Raw genomic sequence first — 12500 nt, forward strand, 5'->3', positions numbered from 1 at the left:
TGTTACAGCTTGCCATAAACAGAGGGACAACCATTAAATCTAAGAAAAGAGTATATACAAATTATACGAATGTATATTTATACACTCAGGGATATATCTGTTTATACACTGTATGGATAGATCTGCGTTTATGTTTTCAACCATAAATGTTTTTCGATGCTTTGGCAACATAAGATGTACCTTGTCATCATGCCAATAAAGCGATTTGAATTGAATTAAATTGAATTGAGAAAAAAACTGAGAGATGGGGAGGGAGAGACAGAGGTAGACGGAGAGAAAGAGACGGAGAGAGAAATAGTGCGACAGAGAGAGCCAGACGGAGACAGAGAGAGAGAGAAGGAGAGAGAGAGAGAGAGAGAGATGGAGATATCTAGAGAGAGACAGGGTGAGAGGGAGAGGGAGAGGGAGACGGAGACACAGAGAGATGGGAATGGAGAACACGAGAGAGAGAGAGAGAAAGAGAGAGAGAGAAGAGAGAGAGCGAGAGAGGGAGAGAGCGAGAGAGAGTTGGATTTAGAGGAGTGGTGAGATTGTATTTCCGAGCTGTGATCTCGTACTCCCCAGTCGCCTATGATTAATTCAGACACTCTCTGTGGGACACACACATCACAAACCGTGCCTGCAATTTTATCACTAAATTTCAAATTAGCATGAGCTGTTGGGTGGAGTTAATGGCAGAGTGGGGGTGAATCACATTCTGTCGGAAACACACCAACAATGACTAATTGTCTCCTTTCTCCCTTTGATTTCCAGTGATTTCTTCCAATGATGACTTGTTTGCATATGGTTAGTATAATAAAGCAATATGTTCATGTGACCAGCGACCCCTCATATGGGTTGGAGACGGGTTCCACACACACTGACTCTCACTGGGGTACGGGTTCCACACACACTGACTCTCACTGGGGTACGGGTTCCACACACACTGACACTCACTGGGGTACGGGTTCCACACACACTGACTCTCACTGGGGTACGGGTTCCACACACACTGACTCTCACTGGGGTACGGGTTCCACACACACTGACACTCACTGGGGTACGGGTTCCACACACACTGACTCTCACTGGGGTACGGGTTCCACACACACTGACTCTCACTGGGGTACGGGTTCCACACACACTGACTCTCACTGGGGTACGGGTTCCACACACACTGACTCTCACTGGGGTACGGGTTCCACACACACTGACACTCACTGGGGTACGGATTCCACCCACACTGACTCTCACTGGGGTACGGGTCCCACACACACTGACTCTCACTGGGGTACGGATTGCACACACACTGACTCTCACTGGGGTACGGGTTCCAGAGACACTGACTCTCACTGGGGTACGGGTTCCACACACACTGACTCTCACTGGGGTACGGGTTCCACACACACTGACTCTCACTGTGGTACGGGTTACACACACACTGACTCTCACTGGGGTTCGGGTTCCACGCACACTGACTCTCACTGGGGTACGGGTTCCACACACACTGACTCTCACTGGGGTTCGGGTTCCACACACACTGACTCTCACTGGGGTACGGGTTCCACGCACACTGACTCTCACTGGGGTACGGGTTCCATACACACTGACTCTCACTGGGGTACGGGTTCCACACACACTGACTCTCACTGGGGTACGGGTTCCACACACACTGACTCTCACTGGGGTACGGGTTCCACACACACTGACTCTCACTGGGGTACGGGTTCCACACACACTGACTCTCACTGGGGTACGGGTTCCACACACACACTGACTCTCACTGGGGTACGGGTTCCACACACACTCACTCTCACTGGGGTACGGGTTCCACACACACTGACTCTCACTGGGGTACGGGTTCCACACACACTGACTCTCACTGGGGTACGGGTTCCACACACACTCACTCTCACTGGGGTACGGGTTCCACACACACTGACTCTCACTGGGGTACGGGTTCCACACACACTGACTCTCACTGGGGTACAGGTTCCACACACACTGACTCTCACTGGGGTACGGGTTCCACACACACTGACTCTCACTGGGGTACGGGTTCCACACACACTCACTCTCACTGGGGTACGGGTTCCACACACACTGACTCTCACTGGGGTACGGGTTCCACACACACTTACTCTCACTGGGGTACGGGTTCCACACACACTGACTCTCACTGGGGTACGGGTTCCACACACACTGACTCTCACTGGGGTACGGGTTCCACACACACCATCTCTCACTGGGGTACGGGTTCCACACACACTGACTCTCACTGGGGTACGGGTTCCACACACACTGACTCTCACTGGGGTACGGGTTCCACACACACTGACTCTCACTGGGGTACGGGTTCCACACACACTGACTCTCACTGGGGTACGGGTTCCACACACACTGATTCTCACTGGGGTACAGGTTCCACACACACTGAATCTCACTGGGGTACTGGTTCCAGACACACTGACTCTCACTGGGCTCCGGGTTCCACACACAGTGACTCTCACTGGGGTACGGGTTCCACACACACTGACTCTCACTGGGGTACGGGTTCCACACACTGACTCTCACTGGGGTACGGGTTCCACACACACTGACTCTCACTGGGGTACGGGTTCCACACACACTGACTCTCACTGGGGTACGGGTTCCACACACACTGACTCTCATTGGGGTACGGGTTCCACACACTGACTCTCACTGGGGTACGGGTTCCACACACACTGACTCTCACTGGGGTACGGGTTCCACACACACTGACTCTCACTGGGGTACGGGTTCCACACACACTGACTCTCACTGGGGTACGGGTCCCACACACACTGACTCTCACTGGGGTACTGGTTCCACACACACTGACTCTCACTGGGGTACGGGTTCCACACACACTGACTCTCACTGGGGTACGGGTTCCACAGACACTGACTCACTGGGGTACGGGTTCCACACACACTGACTCTCACTGGGGTACGGGTTCCACACACACTGATTCTCACTGGGGTACAGGTTCCACACACACTGACTCTCACTGGGGTACGGGTTCCACACACACTGGCCTAGAAATTCAGTATGGCCCCGCCAGGTCTTTTGCGCCCAAAAATTTGCGCTCGCCAGGATTCCCGTAGCGCCCGCCTAAAATTCAGTTGCGACGGGCCAAGACGGCGGCGGGCGCTATTGCAGGGTTTGGCCGCCTCGCTAGGGGCGATGAATGTCACTTTCAGGCGTCCAGCTCCCGCTGCGGCACCCGATGCGGTGCGGCAGGCTGGTGTACTGCAGGCCTCCTCCTTCTCTTAAGGAGGAGCTGCCTGCAGCCGTCAGATCGCCGGTGGATTCCCCCGGCAAATGAGCCCGGCACCACGGAGAAGTGCCGGGCTCGCGGGACTCAGACATCAATGCCGCGGGGGGGTGGTGCAGCAGCCCTGGGAGGGAGGTGCGGGCAGGCGGCCGCTGGGAAAGCGGCCGGCTGCCGCTCCACCTTTATGCGCCGGCCTTTCGCAGCTGCAAGACCCCGTTTCACAAACGCTGTTTGCGGCTGCCACGGGCGAGGCGGCCGCAACTGAATTTGGCCATCGGGCCGGAATAGCATTGCAACCGGGGCGCTGCGCACACCGATGACGTCATCGGTGCCGGCGCGGCGCTACCGGCTAACGCTGATGTTAGGGTCCATCTGAATTTCGGGCGATAAAAAACTTCAGGCGCAAACCACTTTATAGCCAATAAGTGGGCGCAAACGCAACTGAATTTCTAGGCCACTGACTCTCACTGGGGTACGGGTTCCACACACACTGACACTCACTGGGGTACAGGTTCCACACACACTGACTCTCACTGGGGTACAGTTCCACACACACTGACTCTCACTGGGGTACGGGTCCCACACACACTGACTCTCACTGGGGTACGGGTTCCACACACACTGACTCTCACTGGGGTACGGGTTCCACACACACTGACTCTCACTGGGGTATGGGTTCCACACACACTGACTCTCACTGGGGTACGGGTTCCACACACACTGATTCTCACTGGGGTACAGGTTCCACACACACTGAATCTCACTGGGGTACGGGTTCCACACACACTGACTCTCACTGGGGTACGGGTTCCACACACACTGACTCTCACTGGGGTACGGGTTCCACACACACTGACTCTCACTGGGGAACGGGTTCGACACACACTGACTCTCCCTGGGGTACGGGTCCCACACACACTGACTCTCACTGGGGTACGGGTTCCACACACACTGACTCTCACTGGGGTACGGGTTCCACACACACTGACTCTCACTGGGGTACGGGTTCCACACACACTGACTCTCACTGGGGTACGGGTTCCACACACACTGACTCTAACTGGGGTACGGGTTCCACACACACTGACTCTCACTGGGGTACGGGTTCCACACACACTGACTCTCACTGGGGTACGGGTTCCACACACACTGACTCTCACTGGGGTACGGGTTCCACACACACTGACTCTCACTGGGGTACGGGTTCCACACACACTGACTCTCACTGGGGTACGTGTTCCACACACACTGACTCTCACTGGGGTACGGGTCCCACACAAACTGACTCTCACTGGGGTACGAGTTCCACCCGCACTGACTCTCACTGGGGTACGGGTTCCACACACACTGACTCTCACTGGGGTACAGGTTCCACACAAACTGAATCTCACTGGGGTACGGGTTCCAAACACACTGACTCTCACTGGGGTACGGGTTCCACACACACTGACTCTCACTGGGGAATGGGTTCCACACACACTGACTCTCACTGGGGAATGGGTTCCACACACACTGACTCTCACTGGGGTACGGGTTCAACACACACTGACTCTCACTGAGGTACGGGTTACACACACACTGACTCTCACTGCGGTACGGGTTCCACACACACTGACTCTCACTGGGGTACGGGTTCCACACACACTGACTCTCACTGGGGTACGGTTTCCACACACACTGACTCTCACTGGGGTACGGGTTCCACACACACTGACTCTCACTGGGGTACGGGTTCCACACACACTGACTCTCACTGGGTTACGGGTTCCACACACACTGACTCTCACTGGGGTGCGGGTTCCACACACACTGACTCTCACTGGGGTATGGGTTCCACACACACTGACTCTCACTGGGGTACGGGTTCCACACACACTGACTCTCACTGGGGTACGGGTTCCACACACACTGACTCTCACTGGGGTACGGGTTCCACACACACTGACTCTCACTGGGGTACGGGTTCCACACACACTGACTCTCACTGGGGTACGGGTTCCACACACACTGACTCTCACTGGGTTACGGGTTCCACACACACTGACTCTCACTGGGGTGCGGGTTCCACACACACTGACTCTCACTGGGGAACGGGTTCGACACACACTGACTCTCCCTGGGGTACGGGTCCCACACACACTGACTCTCACTGGGGTACGGGTTCCACACACACTGACTCTCACTGGGGTACAGGTTCCACACACACTGACTCTCACTGGGGTACGGGTTCCACACACACTGACTCTCACTGGGGTACAGGTTCCACACACACTGACTCTCACTGGGGTACGGGTTCCGCACACACTGAATCTCATTGGGGTACGGTTTCCACACGCACTGACTCTCACTGGGGTACGGGTTCCACACGCACTGACTCTCACTGGGGTACGGGCTCCACACACACTGACTCTCACTGGGGTACGGGTTCCACACACACTGACTCTCACTGGGGTACGGGTTCCACAGACACTGACTCTCACTGGGGTACGGGTTCCACACACACTGGCTCTCACTGGGGTACGGGTTCCACACACACTGACTCTCACTGGGGTACGCGTTGCACACACTGACTCTCACTGGGGTACGGGTTCCACACACACTGACTCTCACTGGGGTACGGGTCCCACACACACTGACTCTCACTGGGGTACGGGTTCCACACACACTGACTCTCACTGGGGTACGGGTTCCACACACACTGACTCTCACTGTGGTACGGGTTCCACACACACTGACTCTCACTGGGGTACGGGTTCCACACACACTGACTCTCACTGGGGTACGGGTTCCACACACACTGACTCTCACTGGGGTACAGGTTCCACACACACTGACTCTCACTGGGGTACGTGTCCCACACACACTGAATCTCACTGGGGTACGGGTTCCACACACACTGAATCTCACTCGGGTACGGGTTCCACACACACTGACTCTCACTGGGGTACGGGTTCCACACACACTGACTGGATCGTAACTTCCCAGACTCTCTGCGATTAATTGCGTTGAATGTTCTGTTGCCTTCTTGACTGATAACACATCAGTAAACCCAGTAGCTGAATCAATTGGCCTTTGCAAGCTCGGTTGCTGAGTGACTATCTACCTCTTATCCCTTGTCTAACTGCGAGGCTGGGGGGAGGGGATGAGGTAGAAAGGTACATTCCTGATTGAGCAACCTTGATAGGGAACCCCTTTCTCACCTCTGACCTCTACCTTCGCTCGCTGCCCCCCTACCTTCCCGCCCCCCCCTACCTTCCCCGCCCCCCTCTCTGAAATTTCTCCAGCTCCTTTCCCCACCTCAGGACGTCCCAAAGCGCTTCACAGACAATGAAGTACTTTTTTTGAAGTGTGGTCACTGTTGTAATGTGGGAAAAGCAGCAGACAATTTGCGCACAGCAAGCTCCCACAATCAGCAATGTGATAATGACCAGATCATCTGTTTTTAGTGATTTTGGTTGATCATTAACTCAGTGCGTAGCTCCCTCTCTCTCTCTCTCGACTCTGAGTCAGAAGGTCGTGGGTTCAAGCCCCCACTACAGAGACTTGAGCCCCATAATCCAGGCCGACACTCCCCAGTGCCAGTACTGAGGGAGCCCCGCACTGTCGGAGAGGCTGTACTGAGGGAGCGCCGCACTGTCGGAGGGGCAGTACTGAGGGAGCGCCGCACTGTCGGAGGGGCAGTACTGAGGGAGCACCGCACTGTCGGAGGGGCAGTACTGAGGGAACCTCGCACTGTCGGAGGGGCAGTACTGAGGGAGCGCCGCACTGTCGGAGGGGCAGTACTGAGGGAGCGCCGCACTGTCGGAGGGGCAGTACTGAGGGAGCGCCGCACTGTCGGAGGGGCAGTACTGAGGGAGCGCCGCACTGTCGGAGGAGCAGTACTGAGGGAGCGCCGCACTGTCGGAGGGGCAGTACTGAGGCAGCGCCGCACTGTCGGAGGTGTCATCTTTCAGATGAGACATTAAACCGAGGCCCCAACTACCCTCTCGGGTGGACGTAAAAGATCCCACGGCCACTATTTTGAAGAAGAGCAGGGGGAGTTCTCCCCTGTGTCCTGGGGCCAATATTTATCCCTCAACCAACACCACTATAACAGATGATCTGGTCATTTTTGCATTGCTGTTTGTGGGAGCTTGCTGTGCACCAATTGGCTGCTGCATTTCCTACATTACAACAGTGACCACACTTCAAAAAAAGTCCTTCATTGGTTGTGAAGCGCTTTGGGACGTCCTGAGGTGGTGAAAGGCGCTGGAGAAATGCGAGTCTTTCTTTCATGGAGAACCGAGGAACCTTGCGAATGGAAGAATCCAGAACATTACCCAACCGTGGTCTTCGATTCTTTCCACAGATTACGACACTGTGAGGACAACGGGTCTCATTCTGGCCATCATTATGTTTGTGGCTGGGATCGTCATCGCTTTGAGTGAGTACAATTCACCGGGTCTCACTGGGTAGAACTCTCATGTACACCTACAACATCCACACATGTCCGCTAAACCACAATTCCTGTCTGTAGAAACACACTTCCTGTCTGTAGAAACACACTTCCTGTCTGTAGAAACACACTTCCTGTCTCCAAATCCTCACTTCCTGTCTCCAAAAACTCACTTCCTGTCTGTAGAAACACACTTCCTGTCTCCAAATCCTCACTTCCTGTCTCCAAAAACTCACTTCCTGTCTGCAAAAGCTGACTTCCTGTCTACGGAACCTCACTTCCTCGTGTTACACGTTGGTAAACATGTCACGCTGCAATTGCACCCTGCGGCCACTGGTGGCGCTGTGGCATCTCAGTTTTGCATCTCCCTACTCCTCAGCCATCCAAAGCTGCAATAAGGCCCACTCCCCAAATTGCCGTAAATTTTTCGACATAACTGGACGTAATAATTTAATATCAACGCTTTATGTAAAAATATGGACTCGATTCGTCCTGTGCAGCCCTGGCCCTCTAACCCCACTGCACCGCAAGACTTCACTGCCTGCATGCAATTCCATGAGGGATTGAGAGTATAACAAGGCTCCCGGAGTTACTTTTTATTATTTCGTTCCTGGGATCTGGCCATCGCTGGCAAGGCCGGCATTTATTGCCCATCCCTAGTTGCCCCTTGAGAAGGTGGTGGTGAGCCGCCTTCTTGAACCGCTGCAGTCCGTGTGGTGAAGGTACTCCCACAGCGCTGTTAGGGAGGGAGTTCCAGGATTTTGACCCAGCGACGATGAAGGATCGGCCGATATATTTCCAAGTCAGGATGGTGTGTGTGACTTGGAGGGGAACTTGGAGGTGGTGGTGTCCCCATGCGCCTGCTGCCCTTGTCCTTCTAGGTGGAAGAGGTGGCGGGTTTGGGAGGTGCTGCCGAAGAAGCCTTGGCGAGTTGCTGCAGTGCATCTTGTAGATGGTCCACACTGCAGCCACGGTGCGCCGGTGGTGGAGGGAATGAATGTTTAAGGTGGTGGATGGGGTGCCGATCAAGCGGGGCTGCTTTGTCCTGGATGATGTCGAGCTTCTTGAGTGTTGTTGGAGCTGCACTCATCCAGGTAAGTGGAGAGTATTCCATCACACTCCTGACTTGTGCCTTGTAGATGGTGGAAAGGCTTTGGGGAGTCAGGAGGTGAGTCACTTTCCGCAGAATAAGGTAGGACTGCCCCTCCAAAGCTTAAGGTGCTGAGGTTCAATCTAACTCAACCAATTCAATTTGAAGGGCTCAGGGCTGACCTGATCCCCTACCTTGGTTCAGAGGTCACTGAGCACGTGCTGTAATGCAGAGCGATGAACTGATTATTCTGAAGGACACTAGTATCTTGCGGATAAACAATGCAGTGATTAGGACTGAAGGACAGCACGCAGACAATGTTACAGTCTTCTGTCAAACTCTGGTTTGCTCTTCATACTCTTTGCAGGCACCTTGGAGTTTGAATCCGACCGTACCAACTACAGTGTTAGCCCTGGCTCCGTGGGTAGCACTCTTGCCTCTGAGTCAGAAGTTTGTGGGTTCGAGCCCCCGCTCCAGAGACTGGACCTCCATAATCGAGGCCGACACTCCCCGTTGCCAGTACTGAGGGAGCACCGCACTGTCGGAGGGCAGTACTGAGGGAGCGCTGCACTGTCGGAGGGCCAGTACTGAGGGAGTGCCGCACTGTCGCAGGGGCAGTACTGAGGGAGCGTTGCACTGTCAGAGGGGCAGTACTGAGGGAGCGCCGCACTGTCGGAGGGGCAGTACTGAGGGAGCGCCGCACTGTCAGAGGGGCAGTACTGAGGGAGCGCCGCACTGTCGGAGGGGCAGCACTGAGGGAGCGCCGCACTGTCGGAGGGGCAGTACTGAGGGAGCACTGCACTGTCAGAGGGGCAGTACTGAGGGAGCGCCGCACTGTCGGAGGGGCAGTACTGAGGGAGCGCCGCACTGTCGGAGGGGCAGTACTGAGGGAGCGCCGCACTGTCGGAGGGGCAGTACTGAGGGAGCACCGCACTTTCAGAGGGGCAGTACTGAGGGAGCGCCGCACTGTCGGAGGGCCAGTACTGAGGGAGCACTGCACTGTCGGAGGGGCAGTACTGAGGGAGCGCCGCACTGTCAGAGGGGCGGTACTGAGGGAGCGCCACACTGTTGGACGGGCAGTACTGAGGGAGCACCGCACTGTCGGAGGGGCAGTAGTAAGGGAGCGCGGCACTGTCGGAGGGGCAGTACTGAGGGAGCGCGGCACTGTCGGAGGGGCAGTGCTGAGGGAGCGCCGCACTGTCGGAGGGGCAGTACTGAGGGAGCGCCACACTGTCGGAGGGGCAGTACTGAGGGATCGCCATACTGTCGGAGGGGCAGTACCGAGGGAGCGCCGCACTGTCGGAGGGGCAGTACTGAGGGAGCGCCATACTGTCGGAGAGGCAGTACTGAGGGAGCGCCGCACTGTCGGAGGGGCAGTACCGAGGGAGCGCCGCACTGTCGGAGGGGCAGTACTGAGGGAGCGCCACACTGTCAGAGGGGCAGTACTGAGGGAGCGCCGCACTGTCGGAGGGTCAGTACTGAGGGAGCGCCGCACTGTCGGAGGGGCAGTACTGAGGGAGCGCCGCACTGTCGGAGTGGCAGTATGGAGGGAGCGCCGCACTGTCGGAGGGACGGTACTCTAGTAGATATCCTGTAGATACACACATAGGCTGATTCCCAACATCCACAACAAATCTGATTCATTGAGTCGAACAGTACTTGATGGTGGAGCATTTAATTAATTCATATCTTCCTCATTTCTTATTCATAGGTAACAAGTTCAAATGCGCGAAGACTTCAAGGTAAGTATTGCATGAATTTATAATTCATGATGTTCTGGATATAATTTGAGGGATGTTAGCGTAGAGTAAAGCTCCCTCTACACTGTCCCATCAAACACTCCCAGGGCAGGTACAGCACGGGTTAGATACAGAGTAAAGCTCCCTCTACACTGTCCCATCAAACACTCCCAGGGCAGGTACAGCACGGGTTAGATACAGAGTAAAGCTCCCTCTACACTGTCCCATCAAACACTCCCAGGGCAGGTACAGCACGGGTTAGATACAGAGTAAAGCTCCCTCTACACTGTCCCATCAAACACTCCCAGGGCAGGTACAGCACGGGTTAGATACAGAGTAAAGCTCCCTCTACACTGTCCCATCAAACACTCCCAGGGCAGGTACAGCACGGGTTAGATACAGAGTAAAGCTCCCTCTACACTGTCCCATCAAACACTCCCAGGGCAGGTACAGCACGGGTTAGATACAGAGTAAAGCTCCCTCTACACTGTCCCATCAAACACTCCCAGGGCAGGTACAGCACGGGTTAGATACAGAGTAAAGCTCCCTCTACACTGTCCCATCAAACACTCCCAGGGCAGGTACAGCACGGGTTAGATACAGAGTAAAGCTCCCTCTACACTGTCCCATCAAACACTCCCAGGGCAGGTACAGCACGGGTTAGATACAGAGTAAAGCTCCCTCTACACTGTCCCATCAAACACTCCCAGGGCAGGTACAGCACGGGTTAGATACAGAGTAAAGCTCCCTCTACACTGTCCCATCAAACACTCCCAGGGCAGGTACAGCACGGGTTAGATACAGAGTAAAGCTCCCTCTACACTGTCCCATCAAACACTCCCAGGGCAGGTACAGCACGGGTTAGATACAGAGTAAAGCTCCCTCTACACTGTCCCATCAAACACTCCCAGGGCAGGTACAGCACGGGTTAGATACAGAGTAAAGCTCCCTCTACACTGTCCCATCAAACACTCCCAGGGCAGGTACAGCACGGGTTAGATACAGAGTAAAACTCCCTCTACACTGTCCCATCAAACACTCCCAGGGCAGGTACAGCACGGGTTAGATACGGAGTAAATCTCCCTCTACACTGTCCCATCAAACACTCCCAGGGCAGGTAAAGCACGGGTTAGATACAGAGTAAAGCTCCCTCTACACTGTCCCATCAAACACTCCCAGGGCAGGTACAGCACGGGTTAGATACAGAGTAAAGCTCCCTCTACACTGTCCCATCAAACACTCCCAGGGCAGGTACAGCACGGGTTAGATACAGAGTAAAGCTCCCTCTACACTGTCCCATCAAACACTCCCAGGGCAGGTACAGCACGGGTTAGATACAGAGTAAAGCTCCCTCTACACTGTCCCATCAAACACTCCCAGGGCAGGTACAGCACGGGGTTAGATACAGAGTAAAGCTCCCTCTACACTGTCCCCATCAAACACTCCCAGGGCAGGTACAGCACGGGTTAGATACAGAGTAAAGCTCCCTCTACACTGTCCCATCAAACACTCCCAGGGCAGGTACAGCACGAGTTAGATACAGAGTAAAGCTCCCTCTACACTGTCTCATCAAACACTCCCAGGGCATGTACAGCACGGATTAGATACAGAGTAAAGCTCCCTCTACACTGCCCCATCAAACACACCCAGGACAGGTACAGCACGGGTTAGATACAGAGTAAAGCTCCCTCTACGCTGTCCCATCAAACACTCCCAGGGCAGGTACAGCACGGGTTAGATACAGAGTAAAGCTCCCTCTACACTGCCCCATCAAACACTCCCAGGACAGGTCCAGCACGGGTTAGATACAGAGTAAAGCTCCCTCTACACTGTCGCATCAAACACTCCCAGGGCAGGTACAGCACGGGTTAGATATAGAGTAAAGCTCCCTCTACACTGTCCCATCAAACACTCCCAGGGCAGGTGCAGCACGGGTTAGATACAGAGTAAAGCTCCCTC

At 55.0% G+C, this 12500-nt stretch overlaps 1 long non-coding RNA gene across 1 annotated transcript in view; it reads left to right on the top strand.

Moving 5' to 3' along the window:
- The first annotated feature begins 751 nt into the window (after positions 1-751).
- The window catches only part of LOC147110112 (uncharacterized), a 15657-nt gene continuing 3908 nt past the window's right edge, over positions 752-12500 (top strand). Inside the window, exons 1-3 of the long non-coding RNA XR_015080453.1 lie at positions 752-786; positions 7626-7700; positions 10514-10544. This is a non-coding gene — a long non-coding RNA (uncharacterized LOC147110112). The remainder of the gene's footprint in view (positions 787-7625; positions 7701-10513; positions 10545-12500) is intronic.

This window comes from Somniosus microcephalus, chromosome 12 (genome assembly GCF_052327205.1).
Source record: "Somniosus microcephalus isolate GS21.2 chromosome 12, FLI_Smic_1.0, whole genome shotgun sequence".
In the NCBI taxonomy this organism is placed as follows: domain Eukaryota; kingdom Metazoa; phylum Chordata; class Chondrichthyes; order Squaliformes; family Somniosidae; genus Somniosus; species Somniosus microcephalus.